This window comes from Pimephales promelas, chromosome 1 (assembly GCF_988280905.1).
Source record: "Pimephales promelas chromosome 1, fPimPro1.hap1.1, whole genome shotgun sequence".
In the NCBI taxonomy this organism is placed as follows: Eukaryota; Metazoa; Chordata; class Actinopteri; order Cypriniformes; family Leuciscidae; genus Pimephales; species Pimephales promelas.
The window spans coordinates 35,874,056-35,891,178 of record NC_142769.1 but is presented as its reverse complement, the minus strand read 5'-3'; the positions used below and the strand labels follow the sequence as shown (position 1 = coordinate 35,891,178).

Genomic DNA, 17,123 nt, shown 5'->3' with positions numbered 1-17,123 from the left:
ACATGAAGCATCTGGTCTGTGTGAGTTAAAGACTTATTGATTTGGCTTCAAGAAGGGTGTGTGTTCATCAGTGTGCGTTGGTCAGATTTTACATGCGTTGTAAAGGGCCAGACAACAGTCTTTAAAAGAAAATGATTTATAATAAACATAATAAACTTAAAAGTTACTTGATATAACTGAATGTTGGTTGGTTGAGTCATATTAAATGATGTTTTCTGAAATAACTCTTCATTGCTCAGTGTGATAAGGCTGTTGCCTCTTTTAGCTTCTGTCACAGAGCATGATACATTTTCTGAATATGTCTGCTATGAAATTAGGACCATAAACAGAAATTTAGAAAATGCTATTAATTTCAGGGTCTACTGTGTCATTTTCAACTAACACGGGAAAAAGCAAACTTAAAGAAACCTGGAAATAAGTGTATGTGATATTTCAGAGAGTCAGACAGAATAAGTTAGATAGTGTTTTTGTTTTTAAATTGTCTCTTGACATTTAGAAGGCTGCAGTTTGTTTTGGTAATCCGTTAACAAATACACCAGACATTTTCTGCCATTTTGTGAGTTTCTTTCAAACTTTTTCAATTGTTTTGGATCTTCTAATTCTTCTTGAATCAGTGCCGAAGGGTTACAATAAGCTGTTTGGGGCTCATATCATTAGATAGAGAGACGATCTGGAGATGGTGACATCCAGATTCAAGAGATTTCTAAAAGTCAATCATCTGTGAAAAGCTAAATCCTGAAATTAGCTCAAGAATGAGGCACACACACTCTCTCAGCTTGACAGATCAGTGAAGATCTTTACTGTGGAGAGGGAGCTATACAGTATGTCATATATTTGGAGAAAGTACACTAAACAAAATTATAAACACAACTTTTGTTTTTGCCCCCATTTTTCATGAGCTGAACTCAAAGATCTAAGATCAAAAGACTTATTTCTCTCAAATATTGTTCACAAATCTGTCTAAGGCCACGTTTACACAAAGCCAGGTATTTAGCGAAACTAATATTTCCCCCCACTCCATTTTCAAAAATAACATCGTTCACACACCCATATAAATACGCCATCGAGCGCCATCATAACTATGCCAAACCTATTGGCGGCAATGTAGGGAGAAGGATGAAGCCATGCAAGCCAATCAGAATCCTCAGAATCGACAAGAGAGAACCTAAAACGCAGTTTCTTCCAGTTCACACGACAACACATAACCGGCGTTTTCAGAAATCCCCACTTGGGCCGGAGTTTTTAGAAATAATCGTTTTCTGTGATAAAAACGGGGTTTTCGTGTAAGCGAGAGGCCAATACGCAAGGAAATATCTGCGTTTTCCCTTCGTGTAAATGGGGCATAAATCTGTTTTTGTGGGCACTTCTCCTTTGCTGAGGTAATCTATCCACCTCACAGGTGTGCCATATCTAGATGCTGATTAGACTGCATGATTATTGCACAGGTGTGCCTTAGGCTGGCCACAATTAAAGGCTACTCTAAAATGTGGAGTTTTATCCGAGAAATTTGGTCGCACATGTGACCAAAATTTGTAAGAGTGCGACTAAATGGGATGACAGTGGCTCAGTGGTTCATGTATGTCGTCTACAAACCAGAAGGTTGGCGGTTCAATCCACCTGACCAAATGTTGAGGTGTCCATGAGCAAGATACCTAACCCCAGCTGCTTGTGTTTATGAGGACCAAAATATCCTCACTTTCCTTTCTTTGAGGGACAGCTTTTTTTATTTGAGATACTTTTCTGTCAATAAGCCTTACAGGCACATGGCATTTTTACAGTGAGGCCTGTCCTTGAACAAACAACATGCATCATTAATATCTGGCATATATCTGATGCTCTAAAGCCTTTGGAAATAAATGAATTGCAATTGCAATGTCTGCTGACAGGTCTGTGTATACTGTGTAGATGTAATTGCTTTAACAACTGCAGAAATGCTCCAGGCCTCGATCCCTTCTTTTTAACTCTGCTTTAAAAGCTTAAGTTTACAATGAAGCACGTGTTAATAGGTGAACCACAGAGGGTTTAGACCAAGTCACAGTCTTGTCCTGGTACCTTTCCTGGTGGAAGTATAAGGGATTAAAAGGAGCCATTTTAACATTAACAGATGATTATTTTTAAATCATTACCAAAGTCCTTGTGTCAGCACTTAGCACACCAGTCACTCTTGGTTTAGCGCTAATCGAATTGAGACTTCATTAGACAGTATATGGCTAACATAGCACCCAAACAAATTAATTTCAAGACAAATGTCATGTTTTATTGATGATTTTATATGATTGATAAATGTATAAATATATAGTAAGTCTAATATATAGTGTTTGCATAATGCATACAATTTAAAATAATATATAATATGTTTTTATAAATTTGTACAATGCATGATATTTAAAAAAAAATAAATTCTGACAAAGACAGTGGATGAAAAGACACTCTTTAATAGGATCGTTCCTGATCCTCTGAAAACTTGTTAAAGGTCAGCACAGATTATCTTGACTCATTGTGGGTGTTTATGATCCCCTTTTGGATTTAAGATGCACAGTGTCTTACTGGTAGACAAACCCGTGCACTTCTGCAGCATAGAGAACAGCTTTGCTCTAGCAGAGAAGGGCACTGTAACCTTATATAGGGGTTGAGAGAGTGTAAATGGCAGGGAAAAGGGGCCTATGCAAGCCTTTAAAATAAAAAGTGTGTTGTAAGGGAAGCCTATGTGAAGAAGGAGATCGATGACAATAGATTTTCCTCCCTCCAGCAGAACCTCCAGGGCTGTGTCTGCTGGGATGTCAGCAGATCTGGTGTATTACTGATGGCAGCCAGCGCTTATACTTTAGAACAAAGAGAGGGAAATGGGCATTTGAATAACAGAGAAACGGAAGCAGACACAGCTAGGGTGCTTTCACAAAGAGAATTTGTACACTAGAGAAAGTCTGAGATGAGAAGGTGGAGACAGATGAAAGAGTAACGGAAATGACCTGGATTCACATTATTCATTCAGGTCATTCCCTTTAGCCTCTGGCAGCAGAGGTCTGATTTCTCACCACTATAGCAGTCAGCAGACATCATATTATTTTTCTAAACTAAAGTTACTGAAGTGCTAAAGTTTTTTTTTTTTTTTCTCAGAATGAAAATTTGGTCAGCATTTACAGTTATTATTATAGTTATTGTTTCTTAAAATATCAACAAAATTGGGAAAAACAAGACGTTAAATAAATTATGATAGAGTAGATTTTTTTGGTACAAACATTTCTTTAAATATGCTGTTAGTGATTTTAGCCATTTTGCCAAGTTTCAACGTTTTTGAATGCCAGCAAAACTGAAGGTTTAATAATGAGTCACAGGCAGAAAGCATTTTTTGTGTGGTATAAAAAACCCCTTTTATGTTCTTCATCTACTCAAAATGAAGCGTACAATTTACCTCAACTTCTAATTGTTGAATTGAATATACATTCCATTATATGTGCAATGTGTTACAGTACGTGAGGCTAGTCAGATGTTGTTTATGTGAGCTACAGTGGAATCTCCAACTTGAACATCACTATCTGTTTCTGCCATCTGAATGTGTTTCAGCACCACAGACAGCAGCAAATCCTCACGCTGTGTTCGAGAAGCAATCCCTGAGTCTGACATTCATGAATAATCATCATATTAATCCAAACAGGTCTCTTAATTTCAGCAGAAGTCACCTAGAGCTTTAGGGAGATTATTGATGACAATGAGAACGATTCTCTTTCCTGTCATGCACCTATTCATTTCCTTTCTTTGTCATGCAAAGCAAAGAGAGCTTTACAGCAGGTTAGTTTCACTAGCAAGAATCTGTCATCAAGGAAACTGTTTGAAACAAACAGGAAACGAACAAGAAGTACAAGGATTGTTGAGTCTGCCAGTTATGGAAACAGTGTTTTCCACAAGGCAAAATATGACACGAGTTTGATAAACAGATGACAAAGGACTTGCAATAAAGTTCTGTATATAAATTCATGCATCAAATCTACCGAAGTAACGTCTCTGATGTTTTCTGACATTGTTAGTTTCTAAAGAGCACATAGCATAAAATAAACTTAGTAAAGACTATAGTGTGATAAAAGGTGTGTCTATTGTCTGGTTTCCCTGCTAGCCTCTGCCAAGAAGCACAGCCTGTTTTCTTGCTCCCCTTGAAAAACGATCTCCCTGAGCCTCCCATGGGACACTGAGTCAGTCAGTAGTCACTTTTCACTCCAAGCGCATCACTATTTTGCAGACATAAATAGGCTATGTTTACCTCCATCTCCGGCACTGAGCCGATGCATAGCGATCTATGGTGCTGGTTGCTGAACTTCAATTCGATACATGAATTTTGATCTGTTCAAAAGTGGCAGGATTTCGTAGAACTACACTTTCACTAGTGTTAACATGAAATTGTTACTTTAAAGGTCCCCTGACATGGGGTTATTTTATTATTTTATAATGTTTCCTAGGTTGCCCTTATAATGTTAGTATGTTTTTTAGATCAAAAATAGTCATAATTTAGAAATAAAAGGCATTTTTCCTAGCCTGATTTAGCCTATTTTAGTTTGAAGGGGCTTGTCTGTTGTGGGATTCAGTGTAACTGGCCACTGCTGTGATTCTGACATGCTTGCATATGAAATAGCTACGTATTGTGAAACTCTCTTGAATACTTTCACTACAGCTATTATACGTTTTTACTATTACAGCTGTTGAGATTAACGAATCGTGAGAAGATTTTAAAGTATTTAAATCTATTCCCATCACATAAAATGTTGCCGTGATGAGCATTGAGTCAGATGACAGTCTGTTGATCACGAGAATGAAGATTTTATCATTGCAACGCAGTTTCTGCACTCTCTCTAATGCTTTCACCAATGCAAACACGATGATGTACATTCAGTAAGAGCTTTGTTGTGCAGTGTAATGTGCGTCAGTGAATTCATAACGAGTTGTCCAGATAAACTCACGCTGTGTAGAAAGATTGTTTTTAGATTGCTTTCTGTATAATTTGTTCACAATAAGATTATTTTCATCCTACTAAAAGAAACAATATGAAGTTGATATTTTAGTCACTGGCTTGACATGATGCATTAACAGTACTGAACGATTTTGCGAGAAAGATTACCTGTCGGCTACACATCAGAATTTGTTGCTGGGTCGCTCAATCAATTTATTTTCAGACGTTCATCGAGGCCAGCTCTGTATTGGCCCAAGTTGAGGAAACAGTCCTCGGTGAAATGTTTGGACCATACAAAACTTTGGGAAGTTGTGTCGGCGCATTTCCAGAGAAAATAAAATTAATCCATTGTTTCTTCAGAGGCTCGGATGAAGGAACTAAAAAATACTTTTGTGTTCATTTGTACATCCGAACAAACACTGAGCAACTGCCATGCTTCGCTCGTTTGCAAGCCATGATGTCTCTCGACGAATAACTCAAATCGCGCTTGTGCGTTCGTCCTAGCTCATTTTGTCATGAGCGAGCCAAATTCTCTGGGCGGGCAAAGCAGAGAAAGCTTTTCGTTTCAGAGATTACCTTTCCTCCGTATGAAGTCATGAGGAGGTTCGAGATCAGCCCGTCTGAGAGCTTCCATTTTCTCAAAGGCAGAGAAAGTTTACACTGATTGAAATTTCTAGCCACTTGGGAACATATACAGGCTCATGTTAATGTTCAAACTTTCATGTCAGGGGACCTTTAAGGTTGTAACTGATATTAATTGAAATTAAAAGAGCATTTCTCCCATTTCAACATTAATCTTTATTAAAAAAGTGGATCATATATGTAGTCGAAATGTAAAAGAAATTTTTAATTTGGTGCCCTCTTGACCAAGAAAATAACCGAGGGGCGTATTTCTATGTAAGACAACAACTCCCACAATGCACCACATTGTACAGCTCCGAAAGCCGCACACACTTTTTCGGAACTGAAAAAAACAACCCTCAACAAACTACTTGTCTGGCCTTAAAATTTATAATACAGAATTGTATCGCTTCGGTGTAGCCACGTGAACTGGACTATTTTAAATAGTAATATTTCACAATATTATTATTATTATTCTGTTTTTATCAAATAAATGCAGCCTTGGTGTGAAAAACACTGACCCCAAACCTTTAGACAGTCAGGTATGTTGTATTTTTGTCTTGACATCTGCTCCAGCTCTCTTTGGAACATGAATTATGGTGCTTGATTTGTGAACTAATAGTCCTTTTTGAATGAATAATTGAATGAATATTCTTTTCAATTGATCATTTCTTCTGATCTAAATGTGTCATTGATTCAATGATTTAGTCAGTTAACAGTCCACTGAAGTTTATCAGTGAATAACAATTCATTTTCAATCAGTATGTCACAAAAAGCTATCATATGACTTCAGGAGACTTGGAATATAGGGAATAACAAGTCATATGGGCACTTTTGGAAGTCCCTTTTAAAGCCTGGTAACACCAGGTTTTTTAGAATATTATTTAAAAAGGTCATACTTTGTGTCCCAATAAATAAATAAAAGTCATACAGGATCAAAACAACCTTGAGGGTGAGTAAATTAGTTGTTTTTTTTAGTAAAGCGATCCCTTTAACAACTAAACAGGCTCAGACAACAGTAGCGTGGTAAAGAAATGCATTTCATTGCAGCCTGCTTTTGAGTACAGTTGAGCTATTAGAGATTTTAGGGCAGAGCTAGACATGTCATGGTGTCTTGACAGGGGTCGAGGCGATTTCCGCCTGTAATCAAAGGCCAGTGATGGATGGATGACAAGAGCATCACTCAGCTCACATATTCTGTCCACCTCCTCATCCTTTTCATTTTCCCTGTGGTGTTTCTCAGGCAGCCTCCCCAATGGAGCATTATGCTGACATCAGTGCCTACATTCTGTCCTTCTGTGCTCATAATGCAAGTCTGCAGGGGTGGAGAGGGGATTTTAGCCACACTGCTCTGTAGGCATGCAGCACGGCCACTGCCATTTGACAGGATTTGGCTGAAAAATTAGACCCTGCTTCCGCCACAGATGGTAGCTTTTATCAAAATGGCTTTCAGGGTACAGCTTTGTAAGGGAGAGATAAAAAAAAGAAAGATGGTGACGAAAAGTGTGTAAGTGTTAAAGGGATAGTTTACTTAAAATGGGACATTTTTGTTTCTTAATTTGCTCACCCTCAATATTATTTCAAACCTACTTGTGTTATGATTACGGCTCCATAATCATACAATATAGGCTATTTTAAATATACCATTCAGTTGTCAATTTTAAAACTTAATAATAATAATAATTTTAATACATTTTAAATTTATATAGTAAATTAAAAAAATATATATTTTTAAAATTTATAAAATTATACATTTTTAATAATAATTCAGCAAGGATGCATTAAATTGTTCAAAAGTGACAGTAAGACATTTATAATGTTACAAAAAAAACTTATATTTCAAATAAATACTGTTCATTTGGACTTTATATTCATCAAATAGTCCTTTTTTTAATTACGGTTTCCACAAAAATAGGAAGCAGACTGTCTTCAACATTAATAATAATACAGTGTTTCTTGAGCAGCAAATCAGCATATTAGACTGATTTCTGAATGATCATGTCATGACACTGAAGACTGGAGTGATTGATTATTCAGGATCCAGCAATAAGTATGTTTGATGTATACAATTAGTAATAATATCTTATTATATTAAGCTATTTAAATTGTAATGTTTTGTAATAATACAGTTTATACTGTATTTTTGATCAAATAAATGCAGCCAGTATGAGTATCTTTCATTGAATGTTAATAAGCAGCATCGATAGTCTGGAAAATGTTTGTGTTCCTATTGTGTTCCTCGGAAGAAAGAACAGGTTTTGTAAAACATGAATGTCAATGATGACAGAACTTTCATTTTTGGGTGAAGTATTCCCTCAAAATGCAAAGAGAGTGTGCACATATTTCCCCTTCCTCTCAGTTTTTCCATCTGTCCATAGAGCTGAATCCTCTTACTCTGCTTATCACTGGATTTACCAGGAGCTGTTGAAATGCATTTGAAAGAGCAGCATCTGCCAGCAAGATGTCAAAAAGATCAACTCGTATTTTTTTTTCCTATTTTCCCTCAACAAATGATGCCAAATGAATTGGCCGTAATCCTCAAAGCCTTTATTTCATTGGGAGCTCTCTACGGGGTTAAATAAAAATTGAGTTTTTCTCAGTTGATTATAGCTTTTTGGGGAATGTTCTCGTCATTGTGTTTGGGGCAGGTGCAGAAAATAGGGTGCGACAGCGTCACTTCACATCAGATCTGATCTTGTTTGGCTTGGTCCATCTGGAAGACACATGTCCCTTAGGAAATAGACAGATTTATAGGACACTTCTACAATTAGCTGTACAAATTACTGCCAAAGTCACCTAAGTCTGTGGGGGACATGTGAGGTGTCATTATCAGTCTTATCTAATGGAAAACATCTGCTTGTGTAGAAGCGCCCGCACTAGAGAACAAGCGATACTGTCAGGAGGAGAGAAAATACGGAGAATCTGCTTTGCATCAGTTGTCTCGGATGGGACGTCTCTGTTTCTCCTCCTCCCTCCTCAGAGTGTGCCAGAGCAGTGCCACTGTTGATTGAATCAGCCTCTTTGTGAGATGGTGCTCAGTAATCATGGCACGCAAATCAACTCTCTGCACCAAACAGAGTCAAAGTGTGAGACAAGCCAGTGAAAACGAGCTTCCTGTTTTCCTTTAAACAGTAGATGTCACAGACATGTGTCAATCAAACTCGCAGCTGTCTTTTTTTTACTTATGATGTGACCATTAACTAGAAATCATCACAGTTGTGTGCATGGGTTTGTATGTGTTTGACTTATTCGGTTGTCATTTTAAAGACATCACTGAAGCCAAGGTTCTCCAATATTAATCATACTATTTTATGATCAAAATGCTTGGGACTCTAGCAGGTGAGGACAGATTGGAGTGTTCTGTTTGTGCAGTCGTGATGTTCTCATTCATCTCTTTGTTTTTCTCTTCTAGTTTTGTGCCTGAGAGATATTCTTCACCCCACAACAAACGGTAAGTGTCTTTTAAAATGAGAATGTTCTCTGTGCAAACAGCAATCATGACAGATGGATGTCTCCCTGGTTTTGAGCATCATATTCAGGCCTTTTCTTTTAGCATATTCTGGCGTTGAGTTTGAATGAATTGTTTTGAAACATGACAAAATGTTATGGCAAAGTTTGTGAAAATCTGTGGAAATAACAGGAAGTGGAACTGATTTAGAGGAAATTCAACAGATAATGGCATGGGGAATGAAGTGCTCTTCTACTCTGGTCCGTGGATGTATTAAATATAACTGCGGAAAGTTGCACATCATTTATATATTTGGTCAAATGTTTGGGATAATTACATTTTTTTAATGTTTTTGAAAGAAGTCTTATGCTCATGATTTGATCAGAAATACAGTAAAAACAGTAATATTGTGAAATATTATTAAAATTGAAAACATAATATTTTTGTGGAAACTGATAAATTCTTTCAGGATTCTTTGATGAATAAAAGTTCAAAAGAACAGCTTTTATTTGAATTGAAATAGAAATTTTATGTAAGATTATAAATGTCTTGATCAATTTAATGCATCCTTGCTTTCAGTTTCTTTTATTTCTTAGCTCCAAACATTTAAACAGTAGTGTATATATAAATTGAATGCTACCTGTAAGCTCTAAACTTCACACAAGATTTGTCAAGCCATCATTGAAAAATCTCGACAAATTTCTCGACAAATTTCAACAAAAAAAGACACTTACATTTGATTTCTACTTCCATTGCAATTCTGCTTTCTTTTTGCTACCTCAATTCAAATTGAGTTGATTCATTTTAACTTAAAAAGCATTCAAAATTAATTTCTGAGTTGCGTACTACCGTGGCTAACACTCATCTGTTGTCTGTATTTATCTTCATTGTGTATTTATGACAAAAGTATCCAACCGCTTACCATTGACATGTGCCTGGCCTTGTGCCGTATAATGAAGTGTGGGATGCAATAAGAGCCGTGGGGGAGGGGCCAGCACATGCTGCTGTGCTCAGGGGACCTGTGTTGGCGATGGGGTTGGTGTAGGGTTGCAGTATTGTGGGAGATGTCTTTGAGGATGTGATGGGGTGGAGGAAGGATCACAGAGCGGTATGGCTGCACAAACACCTCTCTTCTCATTATGTATTCATCATCTTTACTTGCAAGAATATTTCATGAGGATATGTGGAGGAAAAATACAATCTTTTAGCACTGTGGCTTTTGTTTTGTTTTTTGAAGGGCGGGACTGGGCAGAGATGGCGACCTGTACTGGTTTACTCGAGGCAGAGTAGGGTGGGGTCAGACTGAGGAGGCTCTTTGTGAAGGCAGAAAACGATTGAGTCTTCTGTTGTGTCTCTTCTTCTGTCTGTCAACATCGGGTAACCGTAGAGGCTCGATGGATGATTTCTGAGCAAAGACAAATCACAGTCTTGATGGATGGGAGGGGAGGGGCACAGAGACGTGCATTTAGAAAGAAATGAGACATGAATTTGAATTTTAGGGCAACAATTAGATTTTAGATTGTAGCCAAGGGAATTTTTAGACAATGACAATCTTGTTTTTAGATTATTATTGATGTATAGCGTTTATTTTTGAGAGTCATTTTTAAATATTTAGTACTTTTTTGTATATAGACGATGATGATTTAAGTTTTTAATAATTGTTGTTGATGTATTTAGTATAAATAAATATACTACAATTTGTTGTTGTCACTCTGCTGATCCTGATTGTATTTGTGACATATAAATTTAATATGATATAAATATTTATATAATATATTTACAGGGAAACTGAAAATAAATCGCTGTGTTTATTATGGTTCCAACATGCCATCCAATCGAAGTCAAACCTGAAGTAAACCTTAAAAATGCTGGGATAGGCCATAATCGAGGATTCAGTGGGGCAACTCAGTTGTGAACTCGGTAACGATTCAGTAGCGGTTTTAAACTAGTCCAACCGTTTACTCATGAGTGAGTTTGAAGATACTTTGTGAATCTTTTGACTGAATCATTAAAATGATCTAGTTCATATGAGTTTTCGAATTGTAGAATATATGATCACTCTGATGATTTGATAATATTTGATGAATCGGTATACAGTAAATGTTTTTTCAGAGTTTTAGATTTGAATTTTTGTCACACTCTTTTTTTCAGTTGGAGCAGAAAGTGTTTCTCACGGACTGCTTGTCCTTATGACACTGTACTGTGTCTAACTTGAAATGTTATTTGTTCTCCTTGACTAAATTAGTGTTACTGTTTTGCAGAACACTCATTCTGCTGCTTTCCGCTGTATTTCTCTGGCCTTGTACTTTATTCATAGCACAGCGTCGGTAGGTGGGGAAATGTAGCATTTGATGAAATGTGTTACTGCCCATGGTCTTACAAATCAAGCAGTAATGGAAGAATTTGCATACAGATGGAGACAAAAAATGCAAAACGTGCTGGTGTGTCCTGCTGTGCTGGCTCGTGCCCTTTCTGACATATTTTTTAAATGAATGGAAATGGAGGCCTGCTGGCTGCCCTCCGACGAAGACTTTTATTAAAATATGACGATACTGTAACAGTGGTTCAGTAGTAGATTAGTGTTTTACATTTGAAATTGGGGAGGGAACTCCTCTAATGGGATGGCTTTGTGTATTTCCATTAGGGGTTGTGATTTTATATCTTGATCGATCTTGAAGACGTCTGTGATCTACTTTTCAAGAGAATCGTAGAGATTGTGATCTTTTTTGTCCTCGTAATCATTTTAAAATACAGCAATGACTGCCTGACAAATTATATCATGGGTCTTTCATACGTGGTGATGCATTTGAAAAACAGTTCAATGGCAGTTGGGCTGTGTGATGAATGCTTTCGCCCCTTCTTAAAAGCCAACTCTTAATGTCCAAATCAGTCAAAATATGTAATGTGATTTATGACTGTCAGGAAGTGCAGTCTACTGTGGGACATGCTTTTTTTTAAGAGTTATTAAAAGGGCTTTAAACTGCGAAATACACTTTCTGTGTGCCTGCTGCAAGACGGAGCGGAATTTGGATGAGCAAAGTGTACAATTTGTGCATGCACCTCATCAATCAAATATACACAAAAATATGTGCTTAATATCGCATTGGAATAAACTGTGAGATTTTCTTAGAAACTGGCAAAATAGGATTAGAAGTCATTCTTAAAGGGTTAGTTGTTCTGTATTTTACACTTAAAGCCCTGTTTTAAGATCATTTCTGATGAAATAAAACGGTTAAGATTGAAATTTGGACAAATGCTGCTGTCCAGAGAATTTTAGGTCTCTGTGTTATGTGCACTGGAACAGTCATTCATAAAACGCATTAAACTTTAGTTTACAAAGACGTGAAACTCATAGAGTGGTCTGGGGTGTTCACTGATACAGTATGCTCACACAAAAATCGCTGCAAAAGATGCTTTCCAACGGTTTTAGCGTAGCTTGTATACTAAGTCAAGTCAATAGAGTCGGACAAAAAAAAAATATTTTCAAGATTTGTTATCACAACATTTTTTCTTTTTGTCAAATCAACTTAAATAATTTATTTAGTTCAGATAACTTATTATTTTAAGTTTCTGATGATTAAACCAATCTCCTTCATTGCATTAACGCACTTTTTCCAGTTCAATCAACTTAAAATTTTATGGCAACCAGGTTACTTAATTTTTTAAGTTAAACCAACAATATTGTTTTACAGTGTACGATAAAACCTGTTGGAAAGCATCTTTTGCAGCAATTTTTGTGGAGCCATTGTGTAGGTGGGGGGGGGGGGGGGGTGTGCTAACACAGAAACCGAAAATTCTCGGGACAGCGGCATTTGTCCAAATTTCAATCTTAACCGTTCTATTTCATCAGAAACAGGGCTTTAAGTGTAAAATACAGAACTAACCCTTTGAGTTGGCTTGAACATTTAGACATTGGAAAGCATTTTATGCGCTGTTTTTCAGACTTTGGCACCAATTTGTATTTTGTAACTTGTAACTGTGGCAACTTTTAATTTTGAACTTCTAATTTTATTTTGAAAATTTGCGAAAGGAAAAAAAAATACTTCTTGTATCTTCTCTGGATACCTTGGGTCATTAATGACTTAGCAATAATCTGTTAGTGTGTTTTGAAATAATTGACATATAATTGCTTTTAAAATTGTCTAAACACACAGATCTTGTAAAGTCTAGATTTTGCTGATTTTACAAGTCTAATAAAATGATAAATGGTAACAGTTGCTAAGGTAGGATTGGTCCGTTTGGGTTTAAAGAAGGTATTGATCTTCCCACTCCACTGGTAATTGTGACTTTAGGTGGTGTGAGCTCAACTCGTAAATACAATCCTTCTTACATGACTGAAAGCACCAAATGGTCCTGTTGATTTATTCCCTTCAGTCATTGCTTATAGTCCTGTTATCTTTATCCTTCATGTTTCCCTTTTCTTTGTCAGTTCTTTTCCTATTCTGGCTGGATTATGTTCTGTGAATCTTGTATTATCCTTTGTAAATAATTAAACTGCATAAAACTCTTGCTGGTGGGAGTAAACATAACACCTAAATGTGCTGCTGTTTCTGTTGGATTACATTATATTAACCTAATAAATGAAATGAAAACATCTTCATATCCTTAGGAAACATCTGTTCAACACTGCCTATTATAACCGGTGCAAACTGGTTGTGACTGAAACATCCTCAAGGGGGATTTTGCTTGGACAGACACATTTTTCCTCTCTATTTTCCGTTTCTTTGCAGTGTTTTCTGTGATTGGGGTTGGCCAAGCTCATGATTGATCAAGTGCAAAAGAGGATTAGTGGATGCAGAGAGAAGGGATTCAGTTCAGACTGCGCTCGCTTCGCTTATGGCAGTTAGCCGTCCTGCCGAATGCTTTGAAAAAGAGCAAGACAGTGTTGTGATTCACCCTCCGATCTAAACCAAGGCACGTAATCTTCTTTAGATAGTTTCAATCTGTCAACATCAAAGTGACAGGGCACCCAGGAGGACAACAGCCATGTTGGACCCCATCACACACCAGTCTGCTGTTAAAAGCAGTGGGGTTGACTGATTTATTTTTTATCTTAGACCAGTGATGGTATGAGTTCTCATAATAAAAAGCCTCAAGAAAGGATGTAGAAAAAAGAAGATCTGGCTATTTAATGAACAGGAGCCATGAAAAGCCTCAGTATAAACTGATGACACGCTCCCGCAGTGATGATAGGCTCTTAATCCGTGCATTTGGTGCAGAGCAGTCAGACTGAATGTGGAAGTTTCTGTTGCTTTGACATCACACATGCTTTCAACTGCATACAGAATCAATTCAAAGGCTGTAGGATGGCTTATTACTGATGCCTTAAAGAGAAACATAGTCTCAGCTGCCTGCTTGATATGTCATTTTGTTGTACTTAAAGATAATGCACCTTAAAACTGTTTCGGTATTGCTATACGCTTGAACTAACCAGATGATCTCTGTGTATCAGATGTAGATGCTATTCGTGTTAGGATCAAGTGCACTTTGTGTGAGTGTTTACAACTTTATGTGCTCTCTGGCAGACTATCATATTCCTTTTGTAATCATTTTGTTAGTCATTTAGGCAATTTAGTTTCATTCTGAACACAAATGTTGTTCCAAATGAATCCAGTCCCTCGGTATTATATATGAGCAAACAGAAACAATAATTAGATATTTTGTCTTCAAATATTGTCTATTTTTTACTATTCTATGAAAAAAAATAATAATTTAAAATATGATATCCGCACTTGCGCAGTATTTACTTCACATCAAGCTGATGGCAATGGCATTGGGATATCTTTTTTATCCACTATTAATAATAATGTTAGATAATTAAATTTAATGACATTAGCACTAATAATAATGATAGATTATTATTCAAAATTTACAGTTAAATCTTAAGTCAACAAGTAAATTTTGTGTACCTAAAAGTACATATTGTATGTCTTTTTTATATATATATACATTCATTCAGTCATTCAAATCTTCTGTTGACCCCTCAAGCACCCCAGTTTAAAAGCACAGTCCCATAGGACCTTTCATATTCTAATCTAAATGTACATCTGTTGTCTTGAATTGAGTTTGTTTTCAGATAAAGGTAGTTGAAGATCGGAGGTGTAGATTAAAGATCTTCAACTCCTCTCCTGGAGACCCAGGCTCAGGGTGTGTTCGAAATTACCCTCTATACCATCATTCACTATTCCCAACACTAATATAGTCCACTCTAAGGAGTGAATTAAAAAAAAGAGGGAATTCGGACACTGAGTGTGCCATAAAGGCTGCCGCTTTTGCATAGTTTGTGCTTGTAATAATAATTTTAAACTTGACACACTGGCAGGTCCAGTTGTAATGAAGAGATTTATCTTAAACTCTGTCATGGAAACTAGGTATAAACCTTAATTAAACAATATAATAATCAATCAGAAATGAATTTACGTATACCTGTATGATATTACGCTGTACCCACATTGGATAAGCGGTTTGGAAAATGATTGGATGGATGATTCATCTGCGGGGCGCCATCTTCCAGCGAGGCTTTTGAGTTTACATTGGTTCTACACTCTTTATTGCGGTCGATTTTGGGATTGAATGAGTGCTTTCGATAACATCCACTATGGTTTCGGATAGCACTTCATTTGGCTGTGCCCTCACATAGTGCCCTATTCAAGGGTATAGGGGGCGTTTCGAACACTGCAGAAATCAGCCTTAACCCTCCATATCAAACACACCTGAACCAGCTAATTAATGTCTTCAGGATAACTTGAAATTTACACACAAGTGTTTTAGAGTAGGACAGTGAGTCTCATGGAGCAGTTTCCTATTACAGCACTCTCAAAACTCAGACAGAGGCACTTTGTGATGTCAGCTTGTCATTCTAATCCAAAACCTAAAGCATGATGAGAGAAACAGTCTGCTGAAGTAGATAAGAGATCATAGCTTCTTTCTTTGGCACCCTGTTTTACACCAGTCTGTGTGGATCACATTGTATTTGGGATGCACGATATATCAGCCGATAAAAGTTCATTTTTAATGTTATCGTTATCGGCCCAATAAGAAAATTTGGTCGATATATTAAAGCCATGAGACATGACTTTTAATGGTCAGATTTTTATTTTTGTAATCAGGCTCTCATAAATTATATAAAAATTTGGATTTAGATTTATCGACCAATATATTGTTCATTGCCTTTCAAATATAAAGAATTATCGGCCAGTGCATCCCTACACTGTATGCCAGAAACCACCTTGTAGTATGTTTATTTATTTATTTATTTATTGCTCTCAGGCATAGTCACCCTGTTTATTTGTCTCTGGCCTGCTTTTCCCCAAAGACTGATATGACTCAGCTTGTCTGATCTACTTTCCAACCCTGAGGCATACTGTGTCTTAAAATAATAAATATCAAACAGAGCAGGCGCAATCTGAAAAAATATACTCTTTTCATCTTGAAACAGCCAGAGTTCAGACTGCATTTAGTGTGGAGAGGCCACCGGAAGCACCAGCTGATGCTAATTCCTCACACTTTTACATGAAAATGTGCTACTACTTTTTAACAAGCTACACTTAACTAATATGAACCTTAAAATGACTTTAAGTGATGTAACCTGATGTAGGCAGGTTGATTATGTCATATAAAATGATATGCTTTGAATAAAGCCATTTTTTGGTTACTTGACAAAAACAATCTTTTTACAGATCAAGTTCAAAGCTCTGAAATGTATGGGTTTTTTCAAAAAGGAAAAAAAAAACAATTATTAGTCTTTTATTCAATTCTGGGGAATTATAAAAACATTGAAGACCGACATATAATTTTGACCAATATATGTGGTTTAAGTTTGAAAGTTCTAATAGTACAAGTGTCACTTACGGGTTGCAGTAATTCGCACGACTCAGGCATATCAACAAAACAGTCTTTAATAAGTCCAATGTCCACTCAGATGATCACAGGAAAAAGCTAACCACATAAAACTTGACAACAAACAACACTAAACAAAGAATTGTGAAAAACTCATAGCTTAAATAATACACACTTAGTTATTAACAAAACTAGGAAGAGGTGTAACTAATGGAGTAACTGTGGAAACTAACAATGACCAGTAACAGATAAAACGACAACACGGAAAAATGAAAC

The 17,123-nt window shown here is 36.6% G+C and overlaps 1 protein-coding gene across 5 annotated transcripts in view; it reads left to right on the top strand.

Moving 5' to 3' along the window:
• Positions 1 to 17,123, top strand: part of apba2b (amyloid beta precursor protein binding family A member 2b) — an 80,427-nt gene that overhangs the window by 12,940 nt on the left and 50,364 nt on the right. For all 5 annotated transcript variants that reach the window (XM_089129562.1, XM_089129561.1, XM_039685554.2 and 2 more), the window contains exon 2: positions 8,973 to 9,011. The gene's annotated coding sequence lies outside the window, so the exon portion shown is untranslated. The remainder of the gene's footprint in view (positions 1 to 8,972; positions 9,012 to 17,123) is intronic.